The sequence below is a fragment of the Tachysurus fulvidraco genome, chromosome 10 (assembly GCF_022655615.1).
Source record: "Tachysurus fulvidraco isolate hzauxx_2018 chromosome 10, HZAU_PFXX_2.0, whole genome shotgun sequence".
NCBI lineage: Eukaryota > Metazoa > Chordata > Actinopteri > Siluriformes > Bagridae > Tachysurus > Tachysurus fulvidraco.
The window spans coordinates 9,655,203-9,677,129 of NC_062527.1; the positions used below are offsets into that span (position 1 = coordinate 9,655,203).

Genomic DNA, 21,927 nt, shown 5'->3' on the forward strand with positions numbered 1-21,927 from the left:
TGTGTGTGTGTGTGTGTGTGTGTGTGTGTGTGTGTGTGTGTGTGTGTGTGTGTGTGTGTGTGTGTGTGTGTGTGTGTGTGTGTGTGTGTGTGTGTGTGTGTCCACCTAGAGTCGCGCTTCCTTCACCAACACTCACTGGAAAATGTTTCGGGCTTAGAAGTTTGGAAAATAGTGTAATCTTTGATGTGTAGCCTAATTTAAATATTTTTTTATTCTTTTTCTTTTTGATTTAGTTACAATACAGGGATTGTGATTTTGAAGAATCATCTGCCTTTCCTGGTTTGGTTAATTATAAACCACAGCTTCAACAGTTGATGAGTAAAATTGCAGTTAATTCAATTGTCCTCTTAAAGTTACTGTTTGAACTGTAAGTCATTCTTAGCTTAAATAAAATCTAAGTTTGGGGGAAAAAACAAAACCTTATACTACGTTATGATGCATTAATACCACATTTATACATCCTTTCATTTCTTCTTTGTATAAGATGCAGCTTGAGTCCATGGTCAAAACTGCAGATGTCCTCTCCTTAAAAGCCTTGGATGGACTCCTCACATACCTTACTAGCCTGTGTTAGCTATATCCTCAATGCTTGTTTGATAAGTAATAAGTCAGTGTTTCTACAGTTTGCTGTATCTTTAACCTGTTTTTCTGTACTTAGATGGATTTTTGTTAATTTGCAAATTTAGCTAGGTTGGTCCTGTAAAGGTCAATGCAGGTTTTAGAATCAAAAAGTCGGCATGGTTTAAACAGATCATCCACATGAGAGCTCTAGTTTTGTTCTGACCTGGGTTTCATCTGCCTCAGACAGCAGGGGAAATCATGCCCTCAGACTCCCAGTTGGCATCTGAGAGTGTTTTGCAATATCATGAGTATGACCTGAGACAGTGCCCCTTCCCCAAGACTAAAGAGTATTGAGGAGCACCCCTTGAAGAAATAAGGTGTTTGTTTTTTTTCAATTCTAGATTCTGAAAGCCTTCTTGAGACGGTTGGGCCAGTGAAAAAAGCAAAACTTTTTTTCAAAGTGTCATATACTTTAAATGATTGGTTCATGTCAGAACCAATGTGTCGATTGGTTCAGCACATATGTTCATGTCCCTAGAACATGAATGTTATTTAAGGGAGGACAGTCAATTCAATTTCAATTCAAAGTCCTCAGCCTCTTTCTACAACCACATGATCAATGCCATTAGTATACTGTATATCCACGATCTGCTTATTCATCCCCACTCCCAGCCTCTCTAGGATGCTGAACTGAAATAGGAATTATCTCTGAAACTCTCTGAAAACTAGCTTTTTTGCTGCCAATAACTTTGGCCAAATGTTGGGGAATTGCAAAGTCTGCCAACAAGATTCCCCCGCATAAAGTTGTGTTCAGGCGACTTTGGCTGAGCATGAAGCTGAATCCAATCCTCCTGCCCAAGGTCATATCACTCAGCTTTGTGTGTCAGAGCAGCTTTTAATGAATGTGAGCATACAGGAGTGTTATTATTTAGAAGAGATGTCAACAATCCAAAAAGAATTGGATGGTTGACATCTTTTCTAAAAATCTCTCTTCTTATCTCTTGACATCTCTCTTCTTTCTGAAATGGAAGAAAGACACATGCAGCTTGTCTAAGCAGAGACTGGCCCACCGATGCCATTATCTGATCTTCAAATAGGCTACATGGCTGTTCCCTACTGTTAAATGTCACTTTATTAGAATTGTCTGCTACTCATAGGCAGGGAGGGAGGGGTGTGCTGTTTCTACCTTAGTGTTATTGTGTCCAGGTCCATATTCTACAAGGATAACATTGTTTCTCCCAGTGGTGTGAGTTTGGAGAGTCATCTCTAAGCACTTTTTGAGTGCTTTTATTGCAAATGGAGAGAAATAGAGAGATTCATTGCAAATGCTGCATCTTATGTTACTGTATATGAAGATCTTGGTATGATTCACACATTTCCTACCTATCTATCATAAAACATATGTAGATAGTGTTTATTTTGTTGTATTTTGAAGGTCTTTCTTATATCTTTCTTAAAAAAATACAAAACAGCAATCTTTAAGGCAATGAAACACTCAGAGGTTTTAGGTATAACAGTAGAATATTAGAAAGAAGACTGCTGAAGCAAAGAAAACTTGCTTTTTTTTGGAAAAATTTCTAATATGTAACTTGTGGTGTTATTAAGATGTTTTACACTAGATCTCACTGCCACCACCACCTTGTATTGTTCAAAAATGTGGCACAATGGATTTATGTAGTTTGGGCCAAATTCGAAACCTTCCAGTATCATGATGCAAAGCAAAACTGGGTTTGTCGAACCAGACAAATGGAAACCACAAGACTAGATCAAGATCTGATTTTCAAAAAAAACAATGATGTTGTGCTTTATTGTTGAAATGAGCAGATGAGTGATTTGTCCTGAAATGGCCTAAATATCAGGGTTGAGTTAAATGTATGTCTTTGTATTGTCCATCTTTTTCTCTCATGATTCTAGCTTTTGTTCTTTAACCTCTGTGACTCAAAAGTGGATTTCATATGCAGAATCTGAAGTTGTATGTCCAGTTATGTTATTAAATTGATAACTATAATACAATTTTTGCTGATACATTTTCATTATTTCTTTTTGTTGCTTTACAAATATGCTAATGATGATGGGTCTGATATGCTGAAAGCTGTGAACAGATGTGAACAGTAGAGGGTGTGAGAGTGTTAACCTCACTGTGGAGTCCATGTCTAAATGAGGGAGGAAGCTTTTCCTGTGCAAGTTTGTGTCAACAGAACTTTTCCTTTATAGCATATGATAGACATAAAGGCATATACTGTAAACTCATATAGACTATCAGCCTATATCAATAAATGTTTTTCATTTGTATTGCAGTGTTGTTGTTTTTTTTTTTTACATTTTACATATAAATCTACAGATATACTAAATACAATCAGTTGTTAGCAGTGTTTATTAGGCTGCCCATAGTAAGTATATAAGTAAGCAAGCTAATAATACTGTATAGTTTATTGGATTTGTATTTCTACTACAACTTCTGAAAGGGATGCACTGTATATTGTAAGAACACAACAAGTAATAATCTGTTCACTAATTCATGTTGCTATGTGTTTTATTTCTTCTGAGCACCACTAGTTAGTCATTTGTTTAATAGAAAATATGTGTGTTTATTATGGAAGAGCATCTTCCCCAAATTATGTGGCAAGTTCTTGTAAATTGCTCTGAAAATGAGTTTCTGTTTAAAGGCCTGAAAAAATTCTTGTATATCATAAATAAATATGCTCTGAGAGGTATAGTGGCTGTAAAACTATAAACATTATGCCTTGTGTTCTCAATGGCCATGGATTACCTCCTGTCCTACACATTGAGGTGTTTTCACTGCTAGAAACACACAACGCAGCTTCTCGGCTAATTACCAGCCCTAATATATGGGACGTGGTGCTCTAGGACCTGAGACTTAACTAAAGTGTACTAAGTACAAAAATAAATAAAAAAAAGTATATCCCCATGCAAGGATAAGGGCAGTAGAGGGTGGCAGCAGAGTACAGAGGTGGTTCAGACAGGTAAGAGTGAAGAGGAAAGGTAAATGGTGACAGTACAAGCGGGTAACAATGAACAGAAATGGTACACGGTTTTAAAGACTAAAAGGAAAGGGTACCAGGTGGCAATACTTTAATAGTACCTTAATACTTACCGTAACATTTTAATTGTATAAATTCATTTTTTTATCCTTATTTCTTCTTGTTCTTGTTCTTTTTCTTCTTGTTCTTGTTCTTCTTCTATATTTATTTCTCTTCTGTTTCCATACTTCTGTAAAGCTGCTTTGAGACAAAAATCTCTATACAGATAAAATGAATTGAATTGAATAGTGAATAGAAACGTTACAGAAATGGTCCACTGGGTAAGAATGTATAGAAATGATACAGGCCATTAAGAGTGAACAGAAACAGAAGAGGGTTGTTAGAGTGAACAGTATCTCAGGTGAGACAATAGAAACAGCACAGACAGGTGAGGTGCAGCAGCGCTTTTACATAATGGGCGTGGACTAATATCTCCCGCTGACGTCATGGCACGGAGCTGCTGAGTGGGCGTGGCTTTGACACCGTGCTGCTGCATCGCTGAACAGCATGAGGATGAGGGAGATGTAGCGGCTGTTGAACGAGGAGACAGTCTTGGCCTGTATCTTTTAAAGCCGTATTTTACTGGAGGGCTGATTTGCCGACTGAGAATGACAAGGTAAGACATGAATAACTGCGTATTCTGGGCAGGTGCACCTGTCTATTCTTCCCTACTTGCCCGTGCAGCGTTCACTTGCATCCTGCGGATATCGAAGCGTTTCTGAAACAGTTGCTCTGACATTAGCGGTGTATTTTGAGAAATGTCTTAGGACGCAGTTCCTTCTTGTTGCGCCGGTTGGGATCAGTCTGAAAGGGGTCTCTTTGTCTATAGACGTGTGGCATCACGGATTATCGACATCAACATCACTACAATACGCTGTGCTTCAACATCAGGACTGAACGTTTCAATCGTTTTTATTGTTGTCACCATTGAATGGGGCCAGTTGGGTTTAGGATTAAGCCTGCACTTATTGCACAACATCAGGTTCTGCTCTAGTTTCGATATTCAGCTTTGCTTTCATTATACCGTCTAACTTAGTCTTTATTATTGATGCTCTAAGATGGACTATAGGCATCATACCTGTAAATCTACCATAAGTTAGCTTACTGTTTCCTCCTTACCAACACTATGAAAGCACAATAATAGATCAGTTTTGATTTGTCAGCGTTGATATCTCTCTGTCTGTCTGTCTGTCTGTCTGTCTGTCTGTCTATCTATCTATCTATCTATCTATCTATCTATCTATCTATCTATCTATCTATCTATCTATCTCTCTCTCTGTCTGTCTTTCTGTCTGTTTATCTATCTGTTTATCTGTCTGTCTGTCTATCTATCTATCTGTTTATCTATCTGTCTACACACACACACACACACACACACACACACACACACACACACACACACACACACACACACACATACACACACTATATGTATAGATAGATAGATAGATAGATAGATAGATAGATAGATAGATAGATTTGTGGATTTAAGAAACAAGTGTGAAATCATTGGTCTCCTCGGTCTGTTTAGTTTAGTGTAGCCACTTGGTGCTTTAAAGCTCTTCATTATAGACTACAACTATCTAGTAGTAACATGTCAGAATTACGGACTTGTCTTTTTTATGTGAAACATAATGTTAGGCCAGTTGTCTTCCAGGCAATCCCTTGCCTTAAGCATTGTAATGCAAACACAGACTAGAGTTTGCAAGAATACACAGAAAAATCATCAGTATTTAATCACCAGTGTTTATTTAACTCCAGATAACCATTGTAGTGTTATTCAAAGCCTAGATGTGCCATGGACCAGCATTTGTTTCTAGGATATTTTGTGAACCATTTTGGTTTGGTACATTCTACACATTACATATCACATACAGGATCTATGTGAAATGTGCATCGTATGTTAAAGCTATGTGAGTAATACTTAGCATATGTGAGAGTCGACCTTTTAAGCCTTTTAAAAATTTGAACAAATTTTTGTACATTTAGAAAGATATCTTGACGGCCTGCATGAACTAAATAGATGGTATAATGTTCACAACCTGTGTGCCTGTTGCACATTATCTCTAATTAAATAAACCTAAAGGTTACATTTACAAATGCATATTATTTGACAAATCTGTAAACAGTATTTATGTGTATACTTTACATGTTTCAAGTTGCATTTTTAATCTCTCATTTCTATCTCCATCTCTTTTATGTTATTTAATTAAATTCCCCTGACATTTCACTAAAGCACATTAAAAAGGGGTGTTTGACCTTGGTCTCATGGTGGGCCAGGGTCCGTGTTTTGATTCTCTGTCATGTTTCCATCCCCCCCCCCCAACATACAGTAGATGGATTGATTACACTAAATTGCACTTAGATGTGTGTGTGCGTGTGTGCGCATATTGCCCTTTGATGGATTGTTGTCCCATCTAGGATGTATTCCTGCCTCATGCCTAGTGTTCCCATGATGATCCCCACCATGACCCTGACCAGGATAAAGTGCTTGCTGAAGATGAATGAATGAAGAAATGACCTTGACCTAACAGTCTCTGATCTTATCAAACAGCCCAGTGACACATTTTGTCTCATGCTGCAGAAGTTCCACTCTGCATTTGTTATTTTTTACAGTCAAAGTTCAAAAACATTTAGAGACAGATGGAACAATCAGGGCAAAGCAGGAAAGTGGAAACACTGACCAGTGTGGTCATTATAGCTTAATTTTAATGTATAATATTATAAAATGACACTGATTTATAAAACAGATACATAAACTATGGTGATATTTACAGCTATTGGATGCAGTGGCTTATCATATTTGCCTCAGACCTCCAGGATTTGATTGAGTACGCATGTTCTCTCTATTTTTCAGAGGTTTCCTCCCTCAGTCTAAAGATATGTATTGTCTGATTGGGGTCCCTGAATTGTCTGTAGAGTGTGATTGCATGTGTGAGTTGCGATGAGTTGGCACTCTATCCAGGGCGTCCCCTGCCTTGTACCCAGAATCACTTGGGAAAGACTCCAGGCTCCTTGTGACCATGTGTATGATAAGAGCTACAGAAAATGGATAGCTTAATAGATCGTTTTTAATCGTTAATTAAAATACGAGCAAATATGGTCATTGCTTTAAAAATGTATGCACTGCAACAGGTTATAAAATGAATTGTGTCTTTATTATCTTTCATTTAATAATTGTGTAAATTAGTAACTTTATCAGGATTTCACATAATCTGCAGCCATGCTGTGTATTTATATTGTAAAACAGAAGTTTAATAACTCATGGAAATTAGTCATCTCCCTAAACGGATTGCTGTATTTGAAGTTTATGTAGTTTTTAGGGAAACTGTTCAATACAGTCATTACCACGAGAACCTATAAAAAAAACAGAACTGTACATGTGGCATCGGTAACAAAAGGTTGACATGAGAATACAGTGTACAGTGCTGGAATGAAAATATCAAAGATGCATGTCATCAATTTATTTATGCATGATTGCAAAATCTAAAAGATTGCTGTCTTTTATTTCACAGTATGCCATGGCATTTATGAACAATACAACTGCACACAAATACCCATGTTTTCACATGCACATTGTCTCATGCTGTGCCACGTCGCTGTCTTTGTATTTTAGTCGTTTCATTTGTGAAGAGCCTTCAAGAATTTTAGTCCCAATCATTTTTAGCTTTGGTTTAAAAAAAAAAAAAAAGTCTTTTAAGTTTGGTCAAATCAAGGTTAGCCACACAGAAGAGTATGATTCTCAGGAGTGCATATGTGTGCAGACATGAAATGCTCTTGTCTGTATTTTTACCCTTACATAATAAGTGAAATCTATCGCAGTGATGATCAAATATGTTTAAAAGGAGCAGCACTGAAAAGGCACTGTCGCCTCTTTCTTCAGAGAATTCCATCTCAATCCCACCTCATTCCCGGAAAGTTTAGTCTTCAAGATGAGATGAAATGAGTCAAGTGGCCCACAGCAATCAGTGCTCAATCACTGCATGGTGCTTTGAACTGCTCCACATCCTCACAGGTGGGGAAGCAATGTTAAGTGCTATTGGGAGAGGTCACATTGAGGCCAGAATAATGAGGAAGGAGATAGGAATTGTGAAAAGGGTGAAAGGAAGAGAAAGAAAACTGAGCGCAAGAACAGGAGGGTTTTAAATACAGAAAAACCTTTGGTGTGGACATAAATGGATTTTTGAAAATGGCTAATCATATTAAAGTTGGTAATGCGGTGAAGCCTCCTTACAGCTCTAGTGTTTTGAGTTTGATCCTACGTTCTCCTCATGTCGGCATGGACTTCTTCCCACCTCCTATATACATGTCATACCACTGGCTGCAATACAATATATGTGTTACATATAACGATATATACTGTTGGTTTGCTTAGAAACTGCCAGCATTTATTTGTTTATTTTTTTTTACAGTGTACAGTATTTTAAAAATGCTATTAATAACACATTTGTTTATAATCAATTTATTTTTATTTTGAATAAAAAAAGTGTTATTAACTCTTAAAAAGAGAAAAAAGGTTCAATATTTCCAGTTTTTAAGGTTAAGGATGACATTTTAATATGACCTACTTCCAGTTACTTTGTAAGTATTAATTCAGAAAATTCAGAATATATTTAAAAAAAAATAAAAGGGTGACAACACAATATCTCAGAAATACATATTATGAAATAATTAGTAATTATATAGTATCAGCCTACCTGATGTTAAATTGCCCCCATTTGTGAACAAGTGTATGAATATGCTGTGTCTGTGCATGATGTCCTGAGATGGCCTGACCTTGCGTACAGGGTGTATTCCCACCTCATGCGCAGACTTCGGATTCAGACAAGACCCTGACCAGCATAAAGTGGTTTCTGAAGACGAATATATGAATAATTCATGCATGAAAATTAGACATTTTCTCCAGTTGAAGTACCCTCGTGGCTTGCATGAAGGAAAGTTGCTGATTAAAAACAATGCACCTTTATGTAATGACTCTTCAATGTGAAACATTTAGTTTTTTTATATTCAGTTCTGCCTTCCACACAAAAAAAAGTGTGAATTTGCATTTGTATGTCAGATGGGTGATTTTTTTCTTTTCTGACCTGGCATTGCTCTAGTTTTACTAAAACAGCACCATCACGATGCAGCGGAAATCCTTTTTCCAGGAGGACATGTCCTCTTTTGTGCTACTAGTCTGAGATAAAGGTATAACATTATTCATAAATGCAAGCATTTCTTGTTCTCTTTGCCATGCCAATATTTGTACACGGCAAGTTGAGTTTTGAAGGAGCAGCGAGGAGCAGCATTTTAGCATCAAGTATTTTCTATTCCTGCTCGGCGGGCTAACAACTCATCACATGCCTTCATCAGAGATTTTTTTGTCATGTGATATTTTATGCCTGTACATCCATTTATTCATATTCTGTAGCGCTTATCCTACAGTGTCATGTGAAGCTTGAAGTCTATGCCAGAGTAACCCAGAGGAAACCCCAACCCTGGAGTATGTCTGTATGTTTTATTTAAAAAAATCCAAAATGATTGTACATCTTTGTATGTATGCTTTATTTATATGTACGTTCAATGTTTGGTTGACACATAACAGGCTCCCATTTTTCATAATTGCAGTTGATAAAAGAATGATTACTGTGTCATTGTTAGCTGAATGTGTATTGGAATTTGGTGAGATGACCCTGTATGCCCCCATACTGTGAGATGACCCTGTATGCCCCCATACTGTGTGATGACCCTGTATGCCCCCATACGGTGAGATGACCCTGTATGCCCCCACACTGTAAGATGACTTTAATTAACCAAGATGGCGGCGTGGCAGTAGCACCCAGCACCCACTCCGGATTCAATATGGTGCTGTTTACGTTTTTTACGGATTTCCCTATGGTTTTTAGCCTGACTACTTGTCTTGTCCTGCACTGTTTGCACCAGGTTGCACAGATGCACTTTGTATATCTAGGACTTACTAAGTCCTTATCTCTGTCTTTGCTTTTATGTAGCACCATGTTCCTGGAGAAATGTCTCATTTCACTGTGTACTGCAACAGCAATATACTGTTGAAATGACAATAAAAGCTTCTTGACTTGACTTGATGACCCTGTATGCCCCCATATTAAATATATAGATAGATGGATAACAGGATGAATATACTGTATGACTGAGAATATGAACAGATGAATACCAATAGATAAATAGTTGCATATAGAGATGGGTAGATAAATTGATAAATGATACATGGAATAATGGATATTTGTGCTTTATTGGTCACCAAATCTGTAATTTGAGAAATTTAGAAAGATCTATTCAAACACTGGTCTAATAAATATCAGCTTTTTATTGTGGTTAAGGAGATATTAGATTTAGCTACGTGGTAAAGAGCAATTATTCAGATGGCTTGATTTCTCAGAATATGCTTAATTAATAATAATAATAATAATAATAACAATAATAATAATAATAGTCTACTGTAAATGAGAAAGATTCTACTGTAAAAGCGAGAGACTTTTAGAATCGTTGATGCAAATTGTAAGCAAGAAATTTCTGGACATACCAAATTAATTTCTTTATTAATATTGTGAAAAAGGAATTTCTACCCATGTTTTGTTAGTGGTGGTTCATACTGTAGAATCTAATAGACAGCTCTAAAAAAATCATATTAATAATGATATTTAATGATATAAATACCGTAATGTTTACAGTATAAAGCTCATCCCAGGTTTAGACTTGCTTTCGCAAAATACCGCTGTTTAAAATGTAAATAATCTAACACTGCCATGTGAAATAGATTGATACTTTCGATACTGTTAATCTATAATACTAAGAAAATCTGTAATACTTGCTGCCAAATCTACATGGGTAAATGGATAAAGTGATAGATTGAGGAATGAAAAGATAAATAAATGGCAAAATCGTGTTTGGATAGAGGGATGGATAGATGATGAATAGAGAAATAGACAGACTGATAAAGGGATGGATGGATTGTGACGTCTGATGTAAAACCTTAGAGTAACTGGTATTTCACTGGTAAATGAAGCACGTTTAAGGAATTTCTAACATCTTTGAGCAATAGCAATTTTATTTTTATCTAGTTGTCATTTTGATATCTCAGACAGAACGGTGTTTGTATATGTTTCTTCTTTTTAATGTTCCTTTGATGTCAGTACATGCAGGTCTTCACTGCACTACATGGCACTGAGTTCACCCTGTCAGGGATTGATGAGAGATGACAGATTATCATGCTCTCTTTCCAGATTTGTCCCCACAATTTCTTGCAGCAGCCGCACACTTCAGACAGCACGTTGATGAGGAACAAACACATCTACTTAGGAAAATATGTGTCTGCTGAACGTCCTGTTCGACCTGTATTTGTGGGCTTGCATTTTCTTTTCTGTCCATCAGTATGGGTATGATCATGTTACCACACCCTACCTTCTCAAGATGGGACTTTGCACTCTGCTCTGTTTGCTCTGGTGTCTGAATGAGACATGTGACATTACTCTGCTTTTCCTTCTGGCCTACACTCTCGTCTCCTGCACCCTTCTCCTAAACTTTGCGTACGCCACTTGCCGGCAGGCAAAAGTGGTGTTTGTCAATTTAATATGATATAAAAGTTTTATATTCTCATTCAGATTTAGTTGAATGCTTTAGTTTGTTTCATTTGATATGCTCAAAGATTAAGATGTATTTAATATTGGTTTATTTTTTTTTTTTTTTAGCCTTTTCACTACACTGTAGGTGGCTCAGTGGTGCAAAGGGCCAAAAGTGGTGCTAAATCACTTACTTTTCACTGTTCCTGGGACCCTGTTTTTGTGAACCATAGAATGTTCTCCCTGTGCCTTGTTTGTTTCTTCCCACCTCGCAAAAACATGCCAGTGGGTGGAATGGTTCACTAATTTATGCCTAAGTGTGAATGAGTGTGTGAATGTGTGTGAATGTGTTTGCCTGCTATGGACTCACACCCGGTCTTCCTTGGTTAAGCTCCAGATCCAGCGCAGACTGGTCAGGCCAAAATGGTGACATAATGCTAGACTCATTGTGTCAGATTATTGCTTTCATAATAACACACATCATCCTTCCTTTTAGTGGATATACAGGATAACAGAAATAGTAAGCATAGTAATAGTAAGCACAGCTGATTGAAGGCTTGCAGTGAAGCAAATATTTCTGTAACAGATGCTAGTGAAAGTTGATAAGCTATCTGTTGCTCCACTGTGATGGAGACACTATTTAAGACGCACGCTTGCACTTGTTACTCCAAACAGAAGCATAGTGTTTGCTAGGAAACAGAATGCGACATGCTGGGGCTCCCAAGTGCCACAGCAGAAAAGTGTTCCCCTGTCGTCTGGAGATTCAAGTTCAAATCTGTTCAGTAACATGTTAGGTAACGTGAGAAAATGTGCAAAAGGAATGCCATTGAATATATTAGTGAATGTGAAAGTACTTTGTTCCAAAAAACATAATAATAAAAAAATAATTAAGTGTGGTATAGTGCAAGCTATGAAATCTTGTTTTGTAAAGAAACGTAGTATGTAAACTATATATATTTTCTTTAGTCTGTATGACCTCATATAATCAATCAATCAAAGTTTATTTATAGAGCACCTTTTTAAAACAGCAGGTGTTCAACAAAGTGCTGTACAAACAATATAAAATAAACAATAGAACTAAAAAGCATAAAATAATAATAATAATAATAATAATAATAATAATAATAATAATAATAATAATAATAAAATAAAAACTAAGTAAAAGTAATAAAAGTGCAATAAATACAATAATAATTAGGAACACACACTAAAAAGAACTCCTAACAGGTAACTCTCATACTGTGTTGTATGCTGCACCATACAAATATGTTTTTAAATGTGATTTAAAAACAGCAAGTGAAGGAGCCTGCCTAATGTACAAAGGCAAATTATTCCAGAGTTTGGGGGCCGCTACTGCAAAGGCACGGTCACCTCTGCTCTTTAATCTTGCATTGGGGTCTAAAAGCAGTTGCCCAGCAGACCTAAGAGCTCTGGATGGAGCATTTGGCTTTAACAGCTCTGAAAGATACTTAGGACCAATATTATTCAATGATTTAAAAACTAAAAAGTAAAATTTTGAAATCAATTCTAAAATGAACGGGCAACCAATGAAGGGAAGCCAATATAGGTGTAATGTGTTCTCGTTTGCGTGTCCCCGTTAATAAACGTGCAGCTGCGTTTTTTACCCTTTGCAAGCGTGTTAGAGATGCCTCACCAATGCCAACATAGAGACTATTACAATAGTCCAGGCGGGATGATATAAAAGCATGGATGACCCTCTCAAAATCAGTAAAAGTTACCTTAACTAAAATTTTTCCCAAACCTAACTACTCAGAAAGTTCATTGAGTGTAAATTAGCTTAGCACTGTCAGTGATAATGACAGCAGATAATAAGGGAATAGTTTCTGTGTTAACAAATAGTGTTGCTACATAATGATTCCTTTTTAGGACAGTTAGTTCTCACAGATTCCCAGATCCCTGTTTTATTCAATGTTGTCCTCGGTGCAGCGCTCATAAAGAGTTCATTTAAAGTCATTCATGAAACTCATTCACGCCTTGTCTTTACATGGTCCTGTTAAATTCTTTATCTTTCTAACCCACTTCACGGGTCTGGCTCTGTCGGACTGTTTCACAGCACAGAGAGGGACACCTACTGTCAGTGTGATTGAAACTGATGTTCAAGATGTAAACTTTGGAGCTCTGATTTTCTACAAATTGGTTGCTTTTACTAGAAAGGCCAAAGTAACTAAATACCAAGGCGAATCTTGTAATTCAGAACCTTGTGTAATTCAGAGCAATGATAAGGTTATGTAGGAAGAGTTGTATTGTAATTGATATTGGAAGAGTTCTCCTGTCACAGTGAAGGTCAGAAGTTTTCAAAACAAAAGGGCAGGACCTCATCTCCTCATCACAGCATGGTGCTTGTAAGATGGTAGTTAGTCTCTACCTAACACAGAGCTGGAAGACAACATTTTAAACCATGAAGTGTAAAATATTATTATTATTATTATTATTATTATTATTATTATTATTATTATTATTATTATTATTATTAACCACATGCAAGCACCATTCACATTTTCTTCAGGAAATGTACATTCTAGTTACTGCATCTCTCCTTCATCTTCATTATTGTCTTGAGTCAGTTTAATTGATTTATTTTTATTTTATAATAATGACAAAAATAATGTTGATTCATATATCCACACTTAAGAAAACATTTTGGAAATAATTTGGAAATCAGACATTTTTAAAAACATACAAAATTTTACTAACACATCGGATGCAGCATTAACAATTTATAAGAACCTTATGAACGGTGCACACAGAAATGTTCCTCACAGCTCCCGGGTTCCTAGTCAAATCCCAAGCTCAGGTTTCTGTGCAGTGCAATGGAATGACCCCCTATGCATTGTGATCCTGAACAGGGTGAATTCTTTACTGAACATGAATGTATGAATGAATGAATGAATGAATGAATGAATGAATGAATGAATGAATGGATGGATGGATGAATCGATGGATGGATGGATGGATGGGTAGATTTATTAAAACACTCTTGCGATTGTACAAAAGAGATACAAATAGTTAAACCGAATAAACACAGATGTACATTCTATTCACTGTCCCAATGTCAAACCTTATTGTCAATAAAATAGATCCCCTTCCCTCTTGTTTCACTGACAAATATGGGTGATGGCCATCATTATAAAAGTTAAGTGTGCTTTTGTGCAGTTCTTCAGATGATAAATATGCAATATGGGTTGGACGGACACATCTAGTTGGATTTGATTAACCCAGATGCAGTGTATAATTATCGGGCAGTAGTGTTGGACGATCCGGTGTTTAATTTGCAAGTTGGACACTGTGTTTGATATGTGACCTAATAGGTGAGAATAGCGTTAGGTACAACAGGCTCACCACCAGCTTTTCTACAAACACTGAAATATCTGGGATCTCTCCATGTAGTCTCACTGCTGCATTTGCAGAACTTATTGCTGATAGCAGGACTCTTAGTTCCAGAAGTATCAGCTTTGCAGTTTCTCATGGTTTAGCCAACACAGCATGTGAGCTGTCATTTTTTTGTATGCACCAGTAGTGATTAGCTGATTAATGTATATCTACAACATTATGTTCAGTAGATTTAAGGCCAACGTCTTCAGGCATGGGTTGCTATAGAGGCTCAAGTACAGTAGGTTCCACAGACGATATCCAGCCTTGTTCACAAGCAGCCAGTCACCGTCGTCAAACATGTTTTGATTTGCATCACTGATAAGCTTCTTCTAGAAATGACATTTACGGGTATAGCAGCAAAGCGACAAGAACAATTATGTCTTGTAAGCAAGTTAATTAAAACATCTGTTTTCAAGAAAGATGTAGAATTTGAATTCGAAAAGAGGAAGGAAAGACATTTTTTCCCTCTCACTTCTTTCAGAAATGCAATGTAATATGCACCAGTTTTCACCAGTCTTCATACATCACTGCTGCCTGTTGGCTTGTATTGAGAAAGATAAGTGCATGCTCTTTTTCCCATTAGATATATAGTCTGATAGGATGTGTAAAACAGATAAAGTGAACGGATGTTTCCACTAACAAGCTTATGAAATTCTAGTATAGGAATGTGGCCGGAAGCATAGAGTGAATTTCATGCTTTATATTATGTTATAGTTTCATGTGTTTATATAGCTATAGACAAGAATCGACTAATAGCAAAAAAATTTTTAAATAAAAAAAAATAAAACAACTTAAGAAAACAAAGTCAAATACATGAACCATGAAAAGTTTTTTCAAAACTGTGTTCAAACATGTTTTTATTCATTTGTGGAGCCTATAATATGGACATGCAATGCCAGATAACATGTTTGATTCCTTCTTTTTGGTGACAGCTGAAATGTACAAGTTTTTGGTGCAGGTAGTAGGTCAGTAATTTTTCAAAATAATTTTAAATTGAAGCCGCACCCTCGAAAGCAGAGGTGTCTGTTCCTATCTGTAAACGGACTGTAATCAAGCAGGAGCCACACTTAGTTCCACCTGTTTGGATTACTCTAGACTTGGCTGTGTCTTCTGCTTGGTTGGAATGAAATCTTTCACCCATACTAGCGGCACTGCTCATGTGGACATGATGTTGTTTTGGCAGTTTCTGTTTGGGGCTTTTTGGTTTTGCAGTGTTATTGTTATGCATTATGCAACACATAAAGATTTACAGTCTCAGGATTGTGTTTCCTATAATTATTGTTGTTTTATTTGTGTTATTCTGGACCCATTACATGCGACTGAATTTATACCTGAACCAGCTCTGTTAAAGATGCACCATTACACTCTTATTGATTAATTAGGTTATTGGGCAACTGCATTAAATTTGTTTATTTCTTTTTGATTGTTTTCTTGTTAATTGATTGTTAATTTATTTCTTTTGATTGCTTTTGTGATGACTATGATAATCTAAAGTGGGAAAGTCAATACAGTATAAATCGTAATGTGCAACCATTTAGTATACTTACACAAGTTTACCAGATTAATAAGGGATTTTTTTAATGTTTCCTCCTTTTTGAGATTACTGTTTGTAGCAAACGTGTATGAGTTTCTGTTTGAGGTTATGCATAAAATTTGAGCAAAATGGAAAGTTTTTATTCAGTTACTCATCTTGAATCATTGTTCAGTTACTGGTATGAATGATTCAGTAACTTACAGAGAAATTAATAGGAAAGGTAGGCATTTACGAGTACAAGGAAATGAACTGTGAACCTACTGAATATTAAACCCATTAACTATTTCTGGAAGTTGTACTGTTTAATAATTTTATATTTTATTTTATCTTACAATTAGGTCACATGCTTACAGTCTATGAAAGGAATTGATTTAGATGCAGTGGGAAAAGTAGAAGCTTTATTTGGCCTTATTATCTGGATTTCTGATGTGAAACCTAAACATGAATATGTATCTGATGGCCTCTTGGTCACCTCCTTTCCAGCCCTTAGACATATCACTGAATGCATCACACTGAATATTTTTTCCTGGTTGATAATTGTCATTCTGTCTCATGGTGTCTGTGGCCCGAAGGGAGCAGCTGGTGCACTCTTGTTTCCTTTTGAGGAGGCCGAATGCTGGGAAGTAGGACGAGTAAGAGAGATAGAGAGAAAGAGAAAGAGACTAAGGTCTGGCAGTGCTGTTTTGCCCCACCGCTGTGTTATAATGTGTATCCGCTCTGACTGTTCCTCTACCAAACAGTGCTGAGACCTAGGTCTGGATTAGAGAAGGATTTCAGTGCTTTTCTGTATTGCTAACCATTAATTTTATTCAACATACCTCCCAGTGCCATGTGACTCTTTCAGGTGTCATTAATCATGATCCCATCATACCCACACAGCTCTGCAAATTATTTCCAGCTATTTCTTGCACAATGATATGATCCTGCATGTGCCTCGTGTCCTCTCAGATCATCAGATCACACAGTGAACAGGTAACGAGTGAAACAAGTGAACGTACACCTTATAGAGACTATTTAAACTTTTTGGTTCCAAGCAGCATCCAAAAAGCTGGTGTGTCTGAATAGGTGTCAGCCAGGCTCATGCACGTGTCTGATGCTGCAGAATCAGTGTGAAGAGCTGTCAGGAAGCCCAGGGTTCAGCTGGCCTGGCAAACACACCCAGCTGTGTGTGACTGGCTTCTGCCAGCACCGACACATAAGCACACCAGCTCAGCAATCACTGGATTAACGTATCTGACACAACATCAGACGTAATGGCTGGGATGCTGATCCTATACAGGCACACATCAGTTGGAGTTAAATCTAACACATTAGACCAGTTTCAGGTTTAAAGGAAGCTAGCATCATTACATGATTATGTATGATAAATGAATCTAGAAGAGCTCTTCACTTTAACAGTCATTTCTGGCAAATGTCTGAAATTCACCAGAGGTTGTAAAACACCCAGATTCTTTACTCAAGTAATAGTCTAATTTCTCATTGAAATAAATAATCTTTCTTTGTTCCACCTAATGCTCGAAAATGTCTCTTTAAGACCATGACATTTCACAAAAGAATAAAACCCGTGCCTTAAAGCAGACTGATTTTACTCAGTCGTAAATTAGCACCTCTTTCAACAAGGAACTATGGAACATGGAAAATTTCTAACTTTTTTTTAATCTATTAAAAGTTAGCTATCATGCTAATTACAATGAGGATACAAACTATTTGAATGATAAAAGCTAGGAGTCACAAGACCGTGTTTGTTATCTGGTAAGTGCTGGTAAAAGGGAAGAGCTTGATTTGTAGTTACTAATGGCACATCATAGACAGGTGATTTCTTCCTAAAATAAGATAATAGTAAAGTAAAAATCAAGATCATTTATTGAACAGTTATATCAAGTAATAAGGAAGCAGGAAAAAAAATGACCACCTGGATAATATGATCTATTGTTTTGGCAGTTGGTTGGTGGTCAGACTAAACTAGACTTTTTTTCACCAGGATTATAACTTAACAAATGAATTATTATCCAGCAATGTTGTGATTTAATGTTTGGACTTGGATTAGATAACAGATTAGAATAAATCCAAAAAACATTTTTTACAAATCCAGGAAAAGTCAAACGTTTTATGTGAAAGAAAATCTCAAAGAAAAGTACAGATGTTTGAGCAGGCTTAAGACATAATGAGATATGAAACATTTATTAATATGGTGTAAACTTCTTGAATGTATTCAGACATAACAAATAATGACTAAGTAACTAACTATATACTGTAGAGCAGAGCCATCAATATAAAGCTCACATAGATAAATTACACATTCGGACATTTTAATAGGGGATGCAACACAATGTAGTCTTTCAGGACAACAACCTCCTAATCAATACGCAATTGTTGGACTGTATATTTATAATCACACCCTCCAGTGTCACCCAAATCTGGTTCCTCTCAAGGAGTTTTTCCTTGGCATAGTCTCCTCAATCACCTCAGGCTTGCTCGTTGCAAACACATTTACATATAAGTCTAATAATAATATTGAATTGTTGTATTATATTAATCTTTGTATAATATAAATGTTTTTGTATCATGTTTCTTATGTTCTGTAAAGCTGCTTCGAGACAATGTCCATAGTTAAAAGCGCTATACAGATAAATCTGAATCTGAATTTGAATACAGGATGTCTGTGTTAATAAGCTGTTTCTTGTCTTATATGACACTTACCCAGTAGGGTCTAGTGAACAGAGATTGTACATTAGAGAACATTGTATTTTCTATGTGTTAATGCCTGTTTATTAGTATGGAGGTCTCTCACATGATGCCATCACTTTAGGGTGCTATGGATCATGTAGATCTGTTACACAGAAGACAGAGAAAGAAACACATAACATATCCTCTTCCTACTGCTGCCTTCCGGCTATTTGCATCACTTCAGACACACACACACACACACACACACACACACACACACACACACACACACACACACACACACACACACACACACACACACACACACTCTCTCTCTCTCTCTCTCTCTCTCTCTCTCTCTCTCTCTCTCTCTCTCTCTCTCTCTCTCTCTCTCTCTCTTCAGCAGTAGCACAGGCCTGCCATTGTGGCTGTTGGAGGAGAGATGGGGAGTGAGTGATTGATTCCTGGGCTAAATAGGCTGAGCTTTTTTACACACTACATTGAAATTCAGTCACTGAATCTGCTTTTCTCAAGCAGGGGCCTTAAAAAAACGTATTTCTCTCGCCTCTCTTGCTTTGTTTAACATTGTTCGATTACATTACCCGTTGTGTCATCTTTAATTCTCATTATGTACAATGACAACATTACTATTATACTGAGATGGCAAGTGGCTTATGGTGGCATTAGAGAATAAAGAAAGTTAAAGTACTTATAATTGTAAACTGGCTTCAGCTAATGCATGTGTGTTTATGTGTCCCGGTGTGCTGCATCTCTTGGAATGTGTTCCAGCTGTTTTAAAATAACTTGCAAATTAAAGAACAAACATTTGACTAAAAGCAGTAAAAATGGTATTTTATATTTCGCTGATAAAATTCTTGAAAGCTTAAAGCGATCCTGCCAAAAAAAAAAGTTTTCGTCACCAAATTATTCAGTATTTACATTAGCACAAAAATGGTACATTCTTTTTACTTCCTGGTGCATTGTAAGTATTATGTATTCTATATTTGTGAAAGTGTTGAAAGTTTAGGCCACAAGCATTTCACATGAGCACTGTGTTTTCACAAGATCACTTTATATACAAGTATAAAGGAGATTAGTGGGCTTGAAAAAGCTTGCTCCCACTCTTTAAGCGTATTAGCCATTGGTATATTCCTAAATGCAGACACAAACATATTTTTTCCCTCTGTGATCAAACACATTCCTGCGTGTGCACAGGGGAGGAGGCCTGACCTGCACACTGTCAAAGGCATGAAGAGAAATATTAGAGGAAAACATTGTTTTTAGGAGCAGATTTTTTCCCAGCGCTGTGAACAGAGTTAGGGTGAGCTTTGATGTTAACCGCTTGAGTGAAGGACATTTTCTGTGTATGATCAAACTAGGTAGGGGATACATCAGCATGCAAAGAAAGTGCATCAACTGAGGTGTGCTGTACATAGGTCTTGTGTGGAGGGACTTTCCTCTTTCCTTATTCATTCAGGATGTATTCAGTAGAACACTGTGTTCGAGGATGAACCATGCTTCCAGAGGATTTGGTTTCTGCATGTATTTTATGCTATTGATGCAATATGTGTGCGTCTGTGTGTTTGTGGGGTGGGGTTGGGTGGTGGGGTGGGAATGATGGGTTGGCATCCCATCCTGGGTGAACCTCACCTTGTGCCTCGAGTTTCCTAGAATAGACTCCAGGCAAACCTGTGTAGGATAAGCAGTGCAGAAATATATGGATGTCTGAATAGCTATAAAGATGACTTTACAGTAATCAATAACAATACAAATTATAGTAGCAACTTCAAGTCAAGAGTCAAGAAGCTTTTTATTGTCATTTCAACCTTATGTCGCTGTTGCAGTACACAGTGAAATGAGACAATGTTTCTCCAGGAACATGGTGCTACATTAAACAAAGACAGAGCTATAAGGACTTAGAAAGTTAGTCCTAGATACATAAAGTGCATCTGTGCAACCTGGTGCAAACAGTGCAGGACAAAAGACAAAAAGACAGCAAGACAGTGCAGGACAAAAGTGTCACAACTAGAGGAAGACAGACCCAGATACAGGTTAGCTCAAATTAACAGGGTTTAATAACTTAAATACACAAAACAGACGAGGAAACACTGCCATACACTGACGTGGATTACGCGCTGCCATAGGCATAGGCAGTAAACAAGGGCGGGGCAGGCATGTGACACGGAACATAAACAGAAGCACATGGCCAAAAGTCCGGGCTGAACCCTGACAAAAAGACAGTGCAAACAAAAAATACAAGACTTTACACAAAAGACAGTGCCGAACAGTGTAAATACTGGATGTTCATACAATATTGCGTGTGCAGAAATACTGGAATGAACACAGTATTATACAGTAGCAGCAGTTACATGAGGTATTGTAAAGTATATTGACTGAATTGTGGGACAGCATGTGCAAAGACCAAAAACAGTGTGCAAAACAGCATGTAAACAGTTTGATGGATGTATATCGGAAGAGTGTCTATTTGGTGTAGGTCTGTGCGTGTGTGTGTTTTGCTCAGTTCAGTTCAGTTATTAAGGAGTCCGGTGGCTTGTTCTTCACAGGAACAAAAAAAACACATAATTGTTGACATGGTGTACCAGTAGAAGAAATGTTTATAAAAGGAGTCAACAATATCAGTCCTTTCTAACAGGTAGGCCTGTTGTTTTTAATGTAATAATAGAGGGTGGAAGCTGCATTTTATCTGTCATAATATCTTCAAGATAAAGTGAGGGTAATGAATGTTTAGACAAATGAATACATGAACTACATCAAATGTCTCACTTGTCTCTCAGCATTACATGTGGCTTAAAACTCATAAAAGGTCTGGCATGTCATTTTGTAAAATAAAACAATGTAAATGTTGGTGAATTGCTGTGTCATAAGAGGAATAAACCACATATGGACATCCTGTTATATGGGAAAAATCAGTTTTGTTCCAAGAACAGCCTGTCCTGTATATTTCACCAGTGATTCGTTACTAAATGTAAGCACGATTTTAGAAAATAAAGCTTTGGGCTATAATACATCTACCTTTGATACTGTTACAATTCCAGAACTTTATTATAGCACATTATAGCAGCCGTATTACTAAACTGTCACTCGTGAACAGTTATTATAACGCTTTAACACAATGATATGCTTTGTGCTCTAA

The 21,927-nt window shown here is 36.9% G+C and overlaps 1 protein-coding gene across 1 annotated transcript in view; it reads left to right on the forward strand.

Moving 5' to 3' along the window:
- Positions 1 to 4,065: 4,065 nt before the first annotated feature.
- Positions 4,066 to 21,927, forward strand: part of otud7a (OTU deubiquitinase 7A) — a 60,706-nt gene continuing 42,844 nt past the window's right edge. Inside the window, exon 1 of the mRNA XM_027173433.2 lies at positions 4,066 to 4,218. The gene's annotated coding sequence lies outside the window, so the exon portion shown is untranslated. The remainder of the gene's footprint in view (positions 4,219 to 21,927) is intronic.